General features: G+C 34.3%; 1 protein-coding gene across 1 annotated transcript in view; it reads right to left on the bottom strand.

Moving 5' to 3' along the window:
* LOC306852618 (cadherin-18-like) overlaps window positions 1-20,079 on the bottom strand; it is a 101,124-nt gene extending 81,045 nt beyond the window's left edge. The window contains exon 1 of the mRNA XM_079389596.1: window positions 19,946-20,079. The gene's annotated coding sequence lies outside the window, so the exon portion shown is untranslated. The remainder of the gene's footprint in view (window positions 1-19,945) is intronic.
* Window positions 20,080-20,464: the final 385 nt, after the last annotated feature.

Genomic DNA, 20,464 nt, shown 5'->3' with positions numbered 1-20,464 from the left:
CCCAATGTCGAGTGTTTTTTTCAAGTTCAACACCGCAACAGTTCATTATAACGAAAAGACAACAGTTATTATTGGTAATAATATAACTAATATTTTTCAATGTTAAACAAAAAAAGTTAAACATGCTTAAGTTAAAGTTCATAGCTTCACTACATTAAAAGTAGGCTATATAAAATAATATACAAAATAAATAGATAAATACACTATCTAAAACAAGTCTGCTTTTACAAGTTTAATGATTAATACTAACATATTGTAAATGGAGTCGAGGAGTCGATTCCACCGACTCCAAAATTAGGAGTTGGGAGTCGGAGTCGACTCCAAAAAAACCGGAACCGAACACCCCTACTAATTATCTGTCATAAATGTTAACCACCAAAAATGTTAAATAAATGTATACTTGTTAAGTAAACCTACTGTATCTGAAAAATTAGTTAATTTATATCTCTACCAAAAAATGAAAATTTATTCCAGTTTTTCCAAATTCAATCCTTGATTCAAATTTCTCATAACTAAGCTTAATTGATTTGATCTAAAGAGAGAAGAATTGATGACTGTTTTTGTTTAAATACTACATATAAAATAGCTACCAAAATAAATGTTGGTAACTGCAGTTTGACTAAAAGTTGACAAAAATGCAATGACTTTTCGTCGACTAAAACTAGACTAAAACTATGAAAGACTCAAATGACTAAAACTAGACTAAAACTATGATAGACTCAAATGACTAAAATGTGACTAAGACTATTAAGCATTTTCGTCTCAAGATAAAGACTAAGACTAAATCAAAAATGCCTGCCAAAATTAACACTGCGCTGGAGTAACCTGAAATACAAATTTTAAAGTGTTCTTGGTGATATAGAAGGTTGCTAAACCAGGCAAGCATAAGACACTCATGCTTTGGTAATAAATAGAACACAAACATTTAATCATGAAATAGTGTGGAGTTGCGAGTGGCATATTTAGTTTAATGAATGCAGAAAAGCTAATCCCTTTTCTATGCACCAACAGCACTCTCATCAAGGTTTAAAAAGGTCAGAAATGTTATAAAATGTTGATGCAGTCATGTCAGGGAGACGCTATGTATTTCTATGCAAAAGCAAAAGAACTTTATTTGGCCTTCCGAAAGTAGATGCAATTAGGAATCTTTGGTTAAGATTTGTTTACAACACAACAGCCCAACTTTTTTATGGACAAACAAATTTTATGGATGACAGTTTTGTGAACCTAGTAGAGTACAAGGCTGGCTGTGCACGAAGGCTATTTCTAAAAATAAAAAGGGTAAATTCCGACTTTGCTATGACAAACTGGCGCTTCTGAATCAGCGACTGTAAGTATGTTTTGTTATTAGTTCAAGTATTTGCTATTGACTGTTCAAATGCGGAGTTTTGTGTGTAACGCATTGTGTGTATGTGTGTGTGAGGGGAACAGGGTCACATCACAGCGGAGTGTACAGCCCATCCGAAATAGTCTTAACCGTGGCTTGTGTACTGCAAATACATACACATAAATCTCCATCACATGTTTTCAAATGGAGCGGCAGTTAATACACAGAGCCGTAGTTCACTGACAAGCTAGGCAATATCGCGTTCAATATCGCAGATGAATCGCATTCGATTATGAGCGCGGTAGCTTGTCAGTGAACTACGACTACGGTGATGGAGATTTAGCGCCAATCATGGAACTGGCTTTACTGACAAGATGCGCATGAGAATCGCATGCGATTAATTGCACAGCCCTAATATGAGCATCATCACGGTGTCTGTCACACGACTCTGTTCCCCTTTCAGGCTTGAATTGATGGTAAAACTAACTTGAAAGCTGAAGCTTGTGATTATGGTAAGGGCCGTTACATTTCCGACGCCTGCTTGTGATGTTCGGCCAATCACAATGCACAGGATCAATTGGCCAATCAGAGCAGACTGTGCTTGTCGGAAGGAGGGGCTTTGTAGAAAATGACGCGTTTGAGAGAGGCGGGTCATAGAGGAACTACAATAATGTACAGTATTTGAAAAAATAATGTGTTTTTTGAACATTAAAGCATGTCAACATTAAACCAAATACACAAAATAATGATCTTTAAAATAACATCATATTACCCCTTTAAGTGCCTTAACTAATATAAAGGACACATTGTAAAAATAAATGTACATTGTACAACATGTACACTGTAAAAAAAAAAAAAAAAAAAAAAAAAAAAAAAAAAATCACTATTTCTCTGTAATTAAATGAAATTTACAAGCTAATACTGAGAGAGAGAGAAAAAAAATTGCTACACAATATTTTTCATTGTACATGCATTAATTGATATTCTCAATGAATATATCTACAGCAAATATATTTTATATAGCTATCCAATGTGTATGTATCCAAAAGTTTGCAGAGGTTTCTTTAAAGCCAACGGATTTCAGGACGACAGAAACATCCAACAACTAACTAACCACCACCGGAGACATGCAAGCTTCTGATTGTAATGCTGTCATTGGCGTCAAATCCTTTAAAGTGTAAACAGTTGAAATCCCCTTAAAAATGTACATGGATTAAAAATATGTTCTGGATTCCTGGATAATCCTCATGTTTGAGCTAGCTCTTCACTCAGGAAATAATGCAGCTTGCATTTAGTCACCAGTGACGCCTAGAAAAAGAGTTGCTTGTTATACCAAGACTTCCATCAGAGAGGGAACCTAAACATGCTCGCGTCTTTCAGTCAGAATTGTTAAACTTAATCAACCAGCTGCTCACAACACTTCAACAAAAGTCCGCAAACATGCACTGCATGCATGTTTAAACAGACAATGCAGTGGTTCTCAAACTGTGGGGTTATTCAGGAGACTTATAAATATATATAAATCTCATAAAACCATAATATAATGTTTGGTGAATGATGACTCAAATTTGATTTGGCCTTACACAAAGCTATCGCATGGCTTTAGAAGATTGCATGGCTTTCACAAGTTGCATTGGATTGTTTTTATAGCACTTTTATGTCCTTTTTGGACAATTGTCTCAGCGGTCAATAGCTATCTATCTCCTTTTGTGCTCCATGGACTATTTGTTCAATGTAGCTCCAGCAAAGTAGTATTTAAAACAGGGGGTTTAAAAAAAAGCAATACTCGGTGAGTACAAAATGCAAATATACATAGATCGATAGAAAGCTAGAAGAAATTATTATTTAGGCTTTATTATTTATATTAAAGCTATATATTTATGCTTATTATTATTATTATTATTACGTTTATATATATATATATATATATATATATATATATATATATATATATATATATATATATATATATATATATATAAACTAATATTATTATTAATAATATTATTATTATTGTTTATATATATATATATATATATATATATATATATATATATATATATATATATATATATATATATATATATATATATACACACGTAATAATAATAATATTATATATATATTTTTTTTTGTTATTATCATTATTAGAAATTATGATGATCAATAAGGTGACTGAAGTGCAGCCTATCACATACAATTTGTATTATAAAATGAATAAATAAATAGTTTATAAAATGATACCACTGCTCACTGTTTATTTGACAGGCTACTGAAGTAGAACTTTGACAAATAGTTTTGGAGATTTCCATCTCTTCCCATTGAAATAGAGGCTGTACTCTATGGTTATTACCTACATAAAAAGCATTCCAGAGACATTGCCAAGATGGCCCTGGGTGAACCTACGGGCTTTACCCACGGCGCTGCTGTTCTCTGAGGTGAAGCGATGGGGTATTAGCCTCTGGACTGGATTTGACAGGGTATGTTCCGGATTTAAACCGCTCCGGTGTGTGTTTGTGTGTGTGTAGGCACCTCCTGAGTTGCTCTTCAATCAGAGTACTGATGTAATGATTGTATTGCTGATTATAATTAAAACACCCTTTCAATCCATCCTCCTCCACCCTCTTTTCTTTTCTCTCAGTCCATTGGTTACGGCTCACAGCTGTGTTCAATCAATGGCAGCTGGTCTCCAGTAGAGAGGCATTCATACAGCGGTGGAGACTTTCTCTACTCTCTGATCAGAGAACAGCAGGCCACGCATTTCATGGCATAATGGTTTAGATTACAATATCAGCATTGGGTTCTGCTCCCAAATCTGTATCATTTATAGGAGCACAATGGAATATCACCAGTGGAACATGATTTTTGGAACAGTTTATCAAAAGAACAATTGAAAAACTTGGTTATTCATAGTCAAATGGAATTTTAAATGAACACTTTTCTTTTGAACCTTTTATTTATTAAATAATCATGGGGAAAATGTATCACAGCTTCCACAAAGATATTAAGCAGCACAACTGTTTTAAACATTAATAATAATAATAATAATAATAATTGTTTCTTGAGTGACAAATCAGCATATTAGAATGATTTCTGAAGAATCATGTGACACTGAAGACTGGAGTAATGATACTGAAAATTCAGCTTTTTAAAATATATTCAAATAAAATACATAAATATTTAGTTGGATATTTAGCAAACCTGTCTTATTTGTGCTTAAGACAATAAAATATACGTTTGAACATTTAAAAAAAGGAGGAAGAGCGATAAGAACAAGTAAGACCAAAAAGTAGAGAGAGTGGATAAAATCAGAGCAGAAAAATGAGACGGCGAGGAAGAGAATGAGGCCTTGTGTTGCCTGGAGCGAGTATTTTCATGACCTGCTGTAATTTCTCAGTCTGGACCCTCTGCTGATATCAAACTACAGAAGGAGAGAGGAGGGTACGGAGGGTCAAACTCCCCACAGCAGAAGAGAGAAAGACTAATGATAACTGCTGTTAGAACACATTGTCAGGCAGATGGAGAAGTAATCGCTCTAACAGTGAAGTAGACCAATTACTATGGCATAGACTGGACATTACTTCTAAAGAAATGCATGCTACTTATTTGAATAATGGTTTTTAATATTGGATTAACCTATAAATGGCACCATTTGTTGGGTCTCTAAAGAATATCGCCCGACTACACAACTAAACTCTTTTCTATCAGTAGGATTACTAAGAAGTGGAGTATAGAGACATAAAGCTACAAGAAATGGCAAAAAAATAAAATAAAATTATATATATATATATATATATATATATATATATATATATATATATATATATATATATATATATAATATTTAGATATAATATTTAAATAAAATATTACTTGTATATAAAAAATATATATGGTAAATATAATATATAAAGATAATCAAATAATGGCAATTGTGCTTTTTACAAGAAACAAGAAACATTTTTCTGTGAAAATGTACAGCATTAAAGGTTAATATTTAACCCAAAACTATGGTCCAAAAATATAAATAAATAAATAAACAAACAAACATGAAAAAAATGGTATATTATTTTTGTAGTCTAATTATTTTTATTATTGATTATTTACTATCAATAATAATAATAATTATTATTGTAATTATTACTAATTATTAACAATTTGTTGTTATTATTATTATTGTTAAGTATATGATTAATATTATATAACAATAATTGTATAAATAATATTTAATGATTTTGTTATAATATAAAATGAATAATTTTTTTCTCGCTAAAGAACAATTAAAAACGTTCAACATCAAGTCCAGCTATGAGTTTACATTTTTTATGCCGTTCATATTCTGATATTGTAAAAATGATCTTTAAAAGTAAAAATGATGATGTCTATCTATCCAAACATACACCAATGCGTTTCCTGTAAATGTTAATGAGATCGCAGAGCCAAAAACAGTGTGAAGTACCAGATGTCTGTACACACATAATCTTAGAAAATACATATTTTATGGTACACAAGCAGTTTTAAAGCAACAGGACTGGAAGAAGCTTTTGGGGAGGTGAGAAATATTAACAGGTTTACGTTCTGTGCTGCTCTGTATGTTTTCGTGAACGCTCAAATGATGTATGTACACTGACTGCCAAACGCTCCGAGCCTACATCATGAAATATACATAAAAGTTCAGAAAGATCAGACGCTCATCAATGAAAGCACTTACACACACACACACACACACACACACAAACAGGCTCAGAGACAGGCTGGAATGATACTCATACAACCGGAATTACATTGTGAACAAATCTCTCCAACAGCTCCTGAATATTCATTCGGTGGTGCGAGCCAATTTCCACTATCGTTTGGCAGCTGAAGGTGAGAAGGCCACTCAGACGTGTTTTTTGGTTGCCTGCGTTGAAATGTCAGAAATAAATCGCACAGCACCTGCAGGAAATGGCCGTTTTGATTTCAAAAGTCGGTTAAAAGTGAGAAGAGATCTTGCTTCTGATTATTCATGATGCCATGCAGCAGCGGGCAGCTTGCTTTCTTTCTTGTGGATTTGAGCGGTGCAGCGTCACACAGAGATGCCGGGCAGATGATCAGTCAAGTTTCAGGCAAACTTTCAGACTTCTTACAATCAGAAAACGAGATCTTTAGTGTACATCAGTTTTTTTTTTTTGTTCTTATTTTTTCTTCCCTTGTTGGCAATGAGACTACACAGAGAGCAAATGGAGACATGCGCTTCAGGCAACTGTTTCTCTTTTTTTTCTCCTGAGAAACAGACCAAGTAATAAAAAGTAAAACAAACACAAGAAAATAGATACCAGAGAGAGTAGAGTAAAATAAAATAAAGGCAACTGTAGTGAGTGGGGTGGGGCCGAGGCCGGTGGAGTTAATAATAATGACCACCTGCACCACTCACCGGTCTCGAGTCCCACGGAAGAGCTCCGGAAGGATAAAAGGAGGAGTGACGACAGTGGAAGACGAGAGAGGACCAGGCCTGGACTTTGTTTTGTGTTTTGTGTGCGGCAGTCGTCCGTGAGGGGCTGCCGCTGTACTTTTGTGTTTATTTATTTTGGTTATTAAACTCTTAAATGTTTGCTGGTTCTTCCCGTTGCCTCGAACGGTGTCACAGCAACTTATAAAATAAATAAACCAGACCAGAGTGACCAAATAAAATAATAATAATAATAATAATACTAATACTAATAATAAGAGAGTAATTTTACATAAAATAAAATAATGAAATTAATTAATAAATAGGCAGCTTCAAAGCAATCAAACAAAACAAAGAAAATAGACCACACTAGAGTAATTGCACATAAAAAAATAAATTAAAAAAATAAAATAAAGGCAACTTATAAGATAGTAAACCAAACTAGAGTAATCAAATACATAAAAAAATAAAGAAAATAGAGAAATCTCACATAAAAATAAATAAATATATAATTAATTAAATTAAATAGGCAGCTACAAATCAAACAAATAAAACAATAAAGAAAACAGACCAGAGTAGATTAATTGCTCGTAAAATTTAAATAAATGAATAAATAAATAAATAAATAAAGACAACTTATAAAATAAATAAACCAGACCAGAATAAACAAATAATAAAATAAAATAAAATTAAGCAAAATAGCAGACCATAGTAATATCACATAGACAAATAAAATAAACTGAAATAAAATTGAAAGTATATATAAAAAAATATATATTAAAAACTAATGATGCAAATCAATTATAATAATGTACTGTAAAAAATAAAAATTAAAATAAACAGTTTTACCATGATGCCAAACAACTTTCGTAAATATTATGAAAAACATGGTAGTACTAAAGTAAAGTAAAGTCGTGACGTATTGTCAAGTATGGTGACCCATACTCGAAATTGGTGCTCTACGTTTAACCCATCCAAGTGCACACACACAGCAGTGAGTAGTGAACAAATGCGCACACACACACACACACACACCCGGAGCAGTGGGCAGCCATGCTGCGGCGCCCGGGGAGCAATTGGGGGTTCGGTGCCTTGCTCAAGGGCACCTCAGTCGTGGTATTGAGGGTGGAGAGAGCGCTGTACATTCACTCCCCCCACCTACAATCCCTGCCGGCCGGGGACTCGAACCCACAACCTTTGGATTACGAGTCCGACTCTCTAACCATTAGGCCACGACTTCGACCTACATTACTACAGTACTAAAGTGACATATCAAACTTTGCATTAGCTCGTTCTTAAAGACCATATGATCTGAGCTATATTACCCAATTAACTTATATGTAATAGGGGTAATATAGCTCTATACTCTTATTGTATGCCAACATTTGCATCTATTTTGATTTCTCCACAAAAATGACATCAGCTGAGAGCTAAACTGAAGTTTCTGTATTCACCCAGTGGTCTTTCTTCTGAGCACACTTCTTGTCCCTATTTCACTCACTGTTTGTCACTTCTCAATGTTGGATCATTGATCCAGAGCAAAGTGACAGATTTCTCTGCTCTCTGTTCTTCTGACGCGTCTGCAGCCATTTTAGAGGACAACCCGAAGCCATGAAAGCCAGCGTAAGCGACAATCTCTGCACGGCTTTAGTGGCCTAAATCACTCCTCCATCCCATCTGCCACGCATTTAAAGAAGAGATGGAGAGGGAGGGGAAGGAGAGAGAGGAAAGGAAGGAAGGAGGGAGGGAAAGAGAGAAGGGATTCTCCAGTCTTTCTCATCACAGAAGGAGGACACTGCCTCTGAGACAGTATCCATCTGCTACACTCTGCAGAGAGCCATTTTCACTCTGACAGTCTATTTACCTTTAAAACTCTCTTCATCTCTCTCTCTGTTTCTCTCTCTCCTCGTCTTATTCCCTTGCTGCATTGCAGCACACGTTGAGTTATGGTTTCACTGATATCATGTAGCAACAAAAAGCTCTTTACTGTGCAGTGCTGCCCAGCACAATTCCTATGGTATGTGAGGAAAGGCTGCACCTCTGCCGGTTACAGTTCTACTGAACAGAATAAGCTTTCTGAGGACAGATTTATCTAGAAGCTCTCAGCGTGCAGGACTGTTTTTCATCATTTATATACGAGAGCCATCAAGAAACAATAAGAAAATGCAGAGTGAGGGATGTGACCCAAACAAGTCAAGACGAGGAAGAACTTAGCATACTATTAAAGTGTAGTATGCAGTATATAACTTATAGGTGTGCAATTACAGGCTTGACTATGGATTAAACTGTTTACAACCAACATTTCAGTGGCAATGCTTTTAGATTCTTCAAATTAGTGTGCTGTGTAAATTGATTGATAAATAAATAAATAAATAAATAAATAAATAAATAAAAATAATAATAAAATAAATAAATTTAAATAAAAGACCAGACCACAGTAGTTTCACATAAACTGTGAAAAAAAATAACAATTAGAGACCAAAGTAATCTCATTATAAAAAATAAAGCTTAAAATTAAATTAAATTAAATCTAATATAAATGTTAAAATAATATTAATAAATAATAAATCAAATATATTATAAAACATCCAAAACATAAAAAATAACGAAAAACAGTACTATGCTGCTTTTTTGTACCAACTTAAATTATCCAAAATGTAATAATAATAATAATAATAATAATAATGAAAATATATACTTAATTTATATGATTAAAAATAGATTTTAATTAAATTAAATTATTTAAACTATTTACGCCCGGTTTCACAGACAGAGCTTAGACTAAACTAGGATTAGGCCATAATTCAATTAGGACATTTAAGTATTTTTTATTAACATGCCTTAGAAAAAACATTACTGGTGTGCATCTTGAGACAAAACAAAGGCACTGATATGTTTTAAGATCTTTCAGTGCAAGTTTATTTCAGTTGAAACAGCTCAGATTTACATTTTAGTCTGGGACTAGTCTTAAGCCTTGTCTGTGAAACCGGGGGTTAAAGTTTTATCCTAGTCATTTTGTCCTATAATCCTATGTAGATTTACTATTACTTTTCTAATATCATGTGGATGCCAAATGCACACAGAGAAGCAAAACTGAAAATAAATAAATACATAAATATTCACTGGATACAAATAGTAATTAATATAACTTATAAGCATAACTTAATTTAATTAGTACTTTAATTAGTACTTGGTAATTAAATAGATTTTTACTACACATTTCAAATTATATACTATATTTTGACAGTACTTGCAAAATGATAATGCATGACCATGCCACATTCCAAAGTGTTTGTGATAACATTATTATCATCAAATTTTGATTGGCTAATGCTACCATTTCACATAAGGAACTACTGCTTCAGTACACGGTGCAATGGTTCATGAATATATTAATGGTCGTTTCAGTACCACTTGAAACCTGTAATGCATTATAAAAGTACTCATAGGCCCGGTCTCATAGAGAGGGTTTACCATAAACTAGGATTAGGCCATAGTTCAATTAGGACATTTAAGTCATTTTTATAAACATGCTTTAGATAAAAGCATTACTTGTGTGCATCTTAAGATAAAACAAAGGCACTGATATATTTTAAGATCAGTTAGTGCAAGTTTATTTCAGTTGAAACAGCTCAGATTTACATTTTAGTCTAGGACTAGGCTTAAGCCTGGTCTGTGAAACCGGGGGATAATGTCTTTTTTATAGGGCTACTGTGTGCAGTCACAGGTGTGCATTTATTAGCATTTTAAGACTGCTTTAAACATGCCTCATCCAGTCATTTCAGACATAATAAACACACGGCAATGAATTAAGAAAACCTGTATGCAGCATTAGATATACAGGCTTCAGGTAAAGCTGACACTGCGGGATCTAATGTGCATTCAGCAGGGACAAACTCCACCATCTGACTGCTACAAAATGATGCTTCATCTTTAAAAATTGCAGAGTGTACTCTGCCCAAAAATGCCCAAAAGCCCAGAGAGAGACACACACACACACACACACACACACACACAGTGAATAAAAGTCTTCAGTCAAAGAACAAACTAGTAAAAGCATCTGAGTGAGCCATACAACAGTAACACTGAAACTTTCACAATGGCACCTGTTTTAACTTCTTACACTTTTAATGAAATCTCTTTTCTCCCTCACATAACATCTGTCATATTTCTCCTGATGTGTGCTTCTTCTAACGCCTTGTTCTCAGATCTGTGAGACTGAATTAGCACCTGTCTCTCTCTCATATCTGTGTTTTAATGCAGGTGGTGAGCGCCCTGCTGGCTTCTGAGGTCTTTAGCTGCATTTTGGTTTCTAGGAAACAGAACAGAGTGGTCCCTCTATATGCACGTATTCACAAAAAATTCAAGATGAGATACAGTGCATTAGTATATACAGGGGTGTTACGAATAATTATAATAATAATAAATTATAATTTATTTTTCAATAATGACCAAATAACTACACATTATTCCATTATTTTCTAGGGCTACCTAGAAAATAAATACATTCAAAGGCATTAAATATTGATTTAAATTCAATTTATTGTATATGTGAAAAAAGAGCACCGAAAATGTAGAAAATGAGTTCCTACACTTTAGCAGCCATTATATAAATTAAAGATGTAGCTATATTCATATTTTATGGAAAAATATATTAAGAAACCACGGAAAAAATTAAGTGACCACTTGAGTACAATTTGGAAGAAATGTTATCAGACCTTTATAGAATAAATCAAATATTCATATTTTACTCAAACCCATACCTACCAAGTAAATCCAGAGAAACTGAGAAGGGGGGTCTTTCAAGGGGTCTCTTTCATTTTTAGCTGTTTATAATTTAATAATAATAATAAAAATTCATAAATGCATTTTAAATATGTATTATTATTAGTTTATTTACACCAACAAAATATACCATTGCAGTATACCATGGTATTCTTTGTGTTTAAGTTAGTTATTATTATTATTATTATTATTATTATTATTATTATATATTTATTTACATTGTTAATATGTTTTCTATATAATAATAATAATAATTATTATTATTATTATTATTATTATACATGTTGTATTTATTTATTATATACATTATATATTGTAATTATTGTCTTAATTTTTTCCATAGCGTGCACTCTATATATGATATTTTATATATGCTATATATAAGTATATTATATATGCTTACATTGATTATATGAATAAATAAGCTTTTTGTATGTTTTGAATCCTTTACTTATGTAAATAATATATAATTGGAGTATTATTTAGAAATCAAATTATTATTTTATAATCAGTCTTCTTAATTTTTCAGAACCTATAGCAATCATCTTATTTGTAGGTCAGCTTTTCAAGAACAACATGAACATACCTCTGGGCTAGTTGGCAAACAATTTAACACATCTCCATCAGCATGGTACAAACGCTCGTGCATCAGGACTTGTTGGCTGAGCCTATAGTCTTATGGTCACCACTTATCATCAGCATGCAAAATAAATAAATGATACATAAATGGAAAGACAGAGAAAGAGCGAACATAACAGCAGAAGCTGAAAGGAAGCCCTGGGGGTGCATGCAGAAGTATAAAAATATGATTAAATCATGATGTCTCTTAACCACTGTTTAAAATACAGCCTATGCAAATTAAGAACAAACAGACACAAACATACAGTCAAGCAAGCACTTAAGCTCCTGATTTATCTCTATGAAATAAACATTATAGTATTTCTCATTTTAAATAAACCTGCCGTGTCTTTTTATAGCCCTCAGATCTTTCCAACTGCAAGTCGCATCGTTCTCTCTATAAGCGAGGAAAATTAATTATTAATGCACACAAAAATGTTTCCCTGGGTGACCCATGAGTGCCTGTTTTGTCTCTGGAGAGCCTCGGTGGGGCACCGGTGCTACTGGAAATGGAAACGCTCTCTCGTTTTTCAGCACAAAGAGCTCCCAGGTGCCTGTAGGTGATGACTTTCTGTGAAAACTGTCCCTGATTTTCTGCTACATGTCAGGCGTAATGTATAAATAGCCAGTGAGCTGTCTGATTCGTCATGCTTCTGCCCTTTATGATCGTAATGATTCGCGCAGTTTTAGATGGACACTGCGAGGTCGGACAGAAAAGTCAAATGGCCATAACAGGAACAATACAATTGATTATGACAACCGTTCGAGAACCCCTAATGTTACATCCTGACAGGCGATAATGTGTGATCAATGGCTCTCAACGCCGCTCCGGGTTATGAAACTGAGCTGATGATCTTCATGATCTTCACACACAGCTGCTGTCTACGGAGTCGGAGGATTCTCAAAAATAATGCTTTCGAAAAGGGTTTTACAGCCATTTGTGGTCAGAGGAGAAGTTTTAGACACAGATCTACATTCAAAATTAGAATTTTTTTTATTTTGATGTGCTTGTTGTTTCTTCATAATCGTAATTGTACCATTTCTTTAAAATTTAGTAGCAATTTCTGAGTGAAAATTGTTGCTATGCCATTTTATTTTTTCATAAATGGTAAAACACTGTAAAACCAGCTTGAATGACACAGTTAAAAGTAATCTGAAATTTATTTTCAGTAGCCCTTGTACTTTTACAGTAATCTTTCCTCAGTCACATATATATATATATATATATATATATATATATATATATATATATATATATATATATATATATATATATATATATATATATATATATATATATATATATATATATATACACGTATATATAACCCAATTAAACCACACTATTGAACAGCCACTAAGTGGATACTTTTACATGACCAAACCACAACGATTGCTGCACGAAACAGCCAGACTTGCAAAAACAGATCGATTTGGACACAGACGGATCAGTGAAACAAGCATTGTTAATGGATCATGCTTCTCTCTAATCCAGTCCACCCTACCTAGGGGTCACTAGGTCTGGTTTAAGCTGGATAGCACAGTCTCAACTTAATTAGTGGGAAGTTACTTTAAAACTACCCTGTAGCTTTCCAAACAAGTTAATCTAAAACTACTCATTTGAAACCAATTTTAACCAAATTGGCTTTCTTAAATCAAATAATTTAAATTTAACGATTAAAATAAAATATAAATACATTTAAAAAGTGCATTATGGTTTCCACCAAAATACTAAGCAGTTTCACCTGTTTTCAACATTGATAATTATACATTTTCTGAGCAGCAAATCAGCATATTAGAATGATTTTTGAAGGATCATGTGACACTGAAGACTGAAGTAATGATGCTGAGAATTCAGCTTTGCATCACAGGAATAAATTAGATTTTAAAACATAAAACAAACAAAAAAAACTTTTATTTTTAGTGCTGTCAAACGATTAATCGTGATTAATCGCATCCAAAATAAAAGTTTTTGTTTCCCTAATGTGCACTGTGCACTGTTTATTTATTACGTATATACAAATACACACACAATCAGTATATATTTTGAAAATATATATATATATAATATAAATACATATAATATAAATACACACATATACATATATATATATATATATATATAATATATATATATAAATATATTTAATATATAAACATAACATATATTACAATATATACAATATATACAATAATATTATTTCACTATATTATTGTTTTTCTTGTATTTTGATTGAAACAAATGCAGCCTGGTTGAGCATAAGAGACACATTTTAAAAACATTCAAATCTTACAAAATCCAAACTTCACAATAAAAATTAAATATTTGTTAATTTATTTAGATGACAAACACGGCTCTTTAACAAAATGGCCAAGCTGTCAAAGGTTGTGTTTTGAGTCTTAGGTTCATGGTAATCGAAAGAGATGACTGTGGTCTTCAAAACAATCAACATCGCTGCAGTGTAACAGGCTCTGTAATCTATGCTACCCTCCATATCGCTCCTTTACACTGTGATGCTCACAGAACTGCTTTTTTCAACTACTGCATCTCCCAGAACAACTCATTCACATTTCCGCTGCTTCTCTGCGTGCTTCCTCTGCCTCTCACCTTAGCATGAAACCTTCCCCCAGGTATGATTTGGGGAACATTCCCCGTATGCATCTCTGTCGCTCTTTCTTTGCTTTGTCATCCTCCGCAGCCTGTTCTCATCTAGTCACAGGTGGCTGTACGTGTTTGGATGAGAGTGGTATTTCAAAGCAATTAGCATGAATGCACGTTTCCCCTGCAGTCTAATTTACTGCGTGATGTGTGAAGTGGCTTTTGTATCCCGTGAGTGTATGGGATGAGTGTAAGTGTGTGAAAGGATGATCTTACTGAGCATTAGTAATGAAATGTTTATCATGGCTGCTTTTTTTCCTCTGCACAGTCAATCAAGAGGTCATTCCACTCTGACAAGACTCTGCAATAAGAAACTGCATGACAACAACAAAACGATACTGGGGCAAAAGCGCTAAACAGTATTTTAGCATGGAACAAATTCATTAACCACTCACAACAGGTTAGCAGGATCTAAATGCACTGAAAACGCCTTCACTGCATTTGCATCAAGTCGTTATTGTCCTTTTCTGAGCAAACATAGCCTTTTTCTAAGTAAATTTGGTCTATTATATATTATATTTGTATGCCGCAAGTTACATTATTACCACGCATTATGTAATAAGGTATTTAAACATGTAAGTGTACATTTCTATTAATCCTGGAACGAGTTATTCATCAAATGTTGAAAAAGAGCATTACAACCTAGAATGCATTCACTCTTTCTGCATCTTAAAGAGTTCCTGGATCACTGGTGAAGCAGTGCTGTACAGCAGATTACAGTAGTGTGCTGCATCCAATGCATTTCATCATTATGTATCATTTCTTTAGTCAACTGGGCACTAAAATAAGACATTGCAAGCAAATAAACAGTGCTATCATTGTGTGCAATTCATTCTTGTTGAATCGTCCCTCTCTGTATTTGAGAGAGAAAGGGTTATTGACTTGCAGGAGTCTATGAGTATGTGTTTTAAAGTGAGCCATATTCTGTTTTACTGAATTCTGTCTCTCTCATAAGTTAGCTACTGAGGAGTGAAGCTCATGGGAAATCCTGAGGTGTGAGACCAGATAAAGATGAACGGATGCTAGGTGATTTCAGAAATGACAAAGCGATAGATATAAAGTGATAGAGAGATAAATGAGGTGATATAACCTTTGGTGCGGTAAACAAATCAGCTTCATGAATATAGTACTTCCATAAAATACCAATGGTGTCATCAAATGCCTTAAAGCCCTTAAATGTGCCACAAGAAATGAGAAATTGACGATGGTTTGAGAAATTAAAGGGATGGGAAAGGGGGAGGAAAGCGCAAAGGAGAGGGGAAGGAAAAGGAAGGAAAGGGGAAAGGGAAATATGGTAGGAAGTATGAGAATGGAAAAGGAAGAGGAACAAGAAAGGAAATAAAAGGAGAAGAATCAGAAGGTATATAAGAAAGCAAAAAGAGAAGTAACAAGAAGGAAAAATGTAAAGAAAGGAAAGGGAAAAGGAAAAATGAAAAGGTAAGGAAAATGTGAACGAAAAAGGGAAAGAGAGAGGAATGGACATGAAAGGGGAAAGGAAAAATAAAACTGAAGGAGAAAAGGACAATAAAAACAAGAAAGGGAAATGGAAAAGAGAAAGCCAGGATATGAAAGAGAAATGTAAATGCAAGTAGAAGAGTGATAAATGAGCAAAAGGACAAGGGAAAAGGGGAAAGGAAACGGGCAAAATCAGGAAAGGGAAGAGGAAAGGAAATAAAAGTGGAAGATAAAACCAAAGGGGAAAGTGAAAAGAGAAACAAGGAAAAGGGAAATTGAAAGGGAATGAATGAGGAATAGGAGAGAAAGGGAAGAGGAAAAGAAATGAAAGGGGAAGGAGAAGGTAAAAGAAAGGCAAATAACAAGAAGGGGAAAATGGAAAGGATCAGAAAAGAAAAGGGAAAGGAAAAAAATAAAGATAGAAAAGGGGTAATGGTTGAGAAGGGCAATTCAAGTGGAATGGAAATGAAAGAGGAAGGGGGAAATAAAGGTGACAGAAAGAAGAGGAAGAGGAAAAGAGAAGGTACAAGAAGGGAAAATGGAACAGGAAAGGGAACAGATAAAAAAGGAAGGGGACAGCGAAAGAAAAAGGGAAAAGGAATATGAATGGAAATAAAGGAGGAAGGGGACATGAAAAGAGAAAAGAGAAGGGACATGAAACGAAACAGGAAAAGGGACGGAATACGAAGATAAAATTGAAAGGAAAAGGAAAGGGATGAGATGGGAAAGGAAAGAGGAAAAGAATAAGAAATGAAATTGGAAGGAGACAACAACAAAATAAAGAGAAAGGGAAAAGGAAGTAGAATTTAAATGAAAGAGGAAGGGGAAAAGAAGTGAAGAAAAAGAAAGAAGGGGAACAGGAAAAGGGAAGATACAAGAAAAGAACATGGAAAGGGAAATTGGAAGGAATGAGATGGGACAGTGAAGAATGAAAGAGGAATGAGACAGCAACATTAAAAAAGAGAAAGAGAAAGGGAAAGGGAAAAGGAAGTAGAATGAAAATGAAAGAGGAAGAGGAAGGAGAAAAGAAAAGTGAAGCGACAAAAAACAAGAGGGAAGGAGATGATTCAGGGTGGGAAAGAAAGTAAGGTACAATGATATTCAAGATAGAGAAGACAGGAAAAGAGAGAAGAAAGAAGACAAACCAAAGGAACAGTAGACAAGTAAACAATGCAAGGATGAAGAGTGCATATGCCATCACAGCCTGTCTGTGATCCACGCTCATGTTTCATCACACATTCTTCTCTCTTACCGAGACAAATCGCTACTTTCATGACAACTATAAGCATCCTTAACAATCTCACACAGCAGGATAATCACTTCATTGCAGGCTTTTTTGTCTCCCTAACGATGTTTCTCTCCTCGAAGTGCTGTTTGAAATCACTGCCTCAACACTTAGCAATAAGCCACACGGTATTAGTCTTGCGCAGGCATGCTAACACAACAAACAGAGAAGTATAGACATTAGCCTCCTGCAGGCAAAGCCAAATCAGCCTCCAGTGCTAGTTTATTTCGTGGTATTAATGACTTTCTGTGAACTGTGACACAGGCAGCTTTTAGCATCAAGAATATTTGCTTAATTAAAGGGCTACAGGAAGTAATGAGCTGTCTGGACTAGATAGCCGTGTATTCCTGCTCTATTAGAACGAGTCAGTTGTGCAGAGGATGAATTAGAGGAGCAGTTTCACAGGTCTGAAGGTTATGATGCCTCAAGGGTTTCATTCACTTATTGACACTTTGGTTTTCTCCTATGTTCGGTGTGAACCACCTTTCAGAGGTTAAACGGGTGATGGTTCAAAGATTGATTTATTATGTGGACTTCATTTAACACAGCGTGTTCTCATCAGAAGACCCTTCAAAGATGGACCCTTCTCTCAATGAAGGATTTAAAAGGCTATTGATATCAGTAGTATGAAGTCATGGATTCCTGGATTAAATCTCTGAACCTTCACCCAGTTTGTAACAAACAAGTGTACATTATTATTATTATTATTATTATTATTGTTGTTGTTGTTGTCATGGTTATATATATTTTTTGTATATATTTTTTTATATTATTTAAATATTTTATTGGCATAGTAAACTGAATTCATGACATTACACAGATTTTTAACTCCGCTAAAGATTGCTCAAAATAAAATAAAAATAATATTGTCATTATATAATATAATAATAAAAAAAGCAAATATAGTAATATATATATATATATATATATATATATATATATATATATATATATATATATATATATATATATATATATATATATATATATATAAAATAGTATTATATATTTTATTTAATTTTTTAAATATTTTATGTTAATAATGAATATTTAAATATTTTATTTACATAAGAATTCATGACATTATACCAATTTTAACTTGGCTAAGACTGCTCAAAACAAACAAATCTATTATTATTGTCATTATATAATGTAATAATAATAATAATAATAAGTTTATTTTTTTTTTTTTTTAAAGAAGAATATGTTGGTGCCATAATTTAGCAATTAGCCCATATAGTCCAGAAATGTTGAGCTGTGATGCTCATACTGAACATGCAGGTTTGAATCCGCCCTTTCATTGGTTTTTGACAAAAACAAGTGGCCCTAAATAAACCTCAAATAGCAAAGGCACTCAACTTCATGCAAGGCTTATGAATCAGAATGAATCGCAACAAAATCTCCAACCAAATGATTCACGAGGAAGAGCTCTGTCATGCAGTGTCAACGATATTTAAAGAATCACTAGATTTTCCAGTTGGAAACATCCACATCACTGCCATACATTATAGGCCTGTATGTCAATGGTGTGAGGGTGATTTATACAGCCAAATGCTGCTGCTTTCTGGAGAGAATCAAATCCCTCTCAAATGCTACAACCAACTCCTCTTTAAAGTGGCCCAAATTGAATCATTTCAGAAGAAGGAGCCGAGAAAAGAACGCTCTCAACACAGACGACAGACTCAGAAAGCTGGCTTTATCTCTATCCCCATCGTTCTCTTTCAATCTTATGAAATCTTCCATTTAACCCTCTGACAGCACAACAGCACAAGCTCTGTATCGAGGCACAACCGTCCTTTCAGGGGCTGTAATAGAGCAACACTGTGTCTCAAACAGCAAACAGCTTTGTGTGCAAGGAAAATGTCAATATAAGAAAACAAGCTGCCTCTGGAAAAAAACAAAAAAAACAAAAAGTGACATTAAGCACCACACCACACCACACGCAGACGTGCTTCAACAACTTCTTCACCGGCAGTGGAATCTACCCAAACATTATTAGCATTCATCTGCTGCCCCTGATCTCCTCCTCTCCTTTTTAAGTATGGCTGTAAGAAGATAAGCCTTATAAGCCGCAGACATGCACCTCTCAGCAGCGTCTGGCAATCTGATGAAGTGCACATCATCGCATACACGGCTGAACAGCGTCAGTTTACTTCGCGCAGCGCAGCAGGAGATACTCAACAGATACTGCACACTGAATACAGATCCCTTTTATCCTGATGTTGACTTCTTGTCTCATGCATGCTGGAAAATAAAGTGGCATTACTCACTTTCTATAGTCGGTCGATGCACAGCAACTTCCTTCAGATAACTCACTCACTCACTGCCTACATACCATATAAAACACATTCGGTATGACGCATGAAAATAGAAAATATTCCACATTACCTAATGATATAAGTCCACAAATGTGCATCGGGTGCGTGTGGTAAAGTTTCCAAACAGACTTTCTGTCCCATGTGTACCATTGTCGCTGCGTGCCTGCGCTCACTTGCGGAGCGTGTGCTGCTCTGGATGTATGTGTGGGAGAATCCTCTCTCACTCCTCCGCTGCAGCAGCTCGAGCGAGCTGAGTGCTCTGATTGGCCGTCTCAGAGCTCATGGAGCATCCGTCATGCATGCGCCAGCCCTCGTTGCTTCCCCCTCTCTCTCTCTCTTTGACTCGATTTCTCACAGGCTGCACACAATGCATGACTACTATTATTTTTATTACGTCTGATATGGAGTTAATTTCATTTTCTTTCTTTGATCATATTCATATCATCACCACTAGCATTTCATTTTCTGCTGGTTGTTCTCTGTGTTGTTTTGTTTCCCTGTCTTTCTGGAAACATTTTTTATTGCTTTCTACTCCAGGCTGCATTGACATTGTCAAACTATCTTTTTCATGGGTATTTTTGACACACTA

Source organism: Barbus barbus (assembly GCF_936440315.1).
Source record: "Barbus barbus genome assembly, chromosome: 32".
Lineage (NCBI taxonomy): Eukaryota > Metazoa > Chordata > Actinopteri > Cypriniformes > Cyprinidae > Barbus > Barbus barbus.
This window is presented reverse-complemented; position numbering and strand designations above follow the sequence as displayed.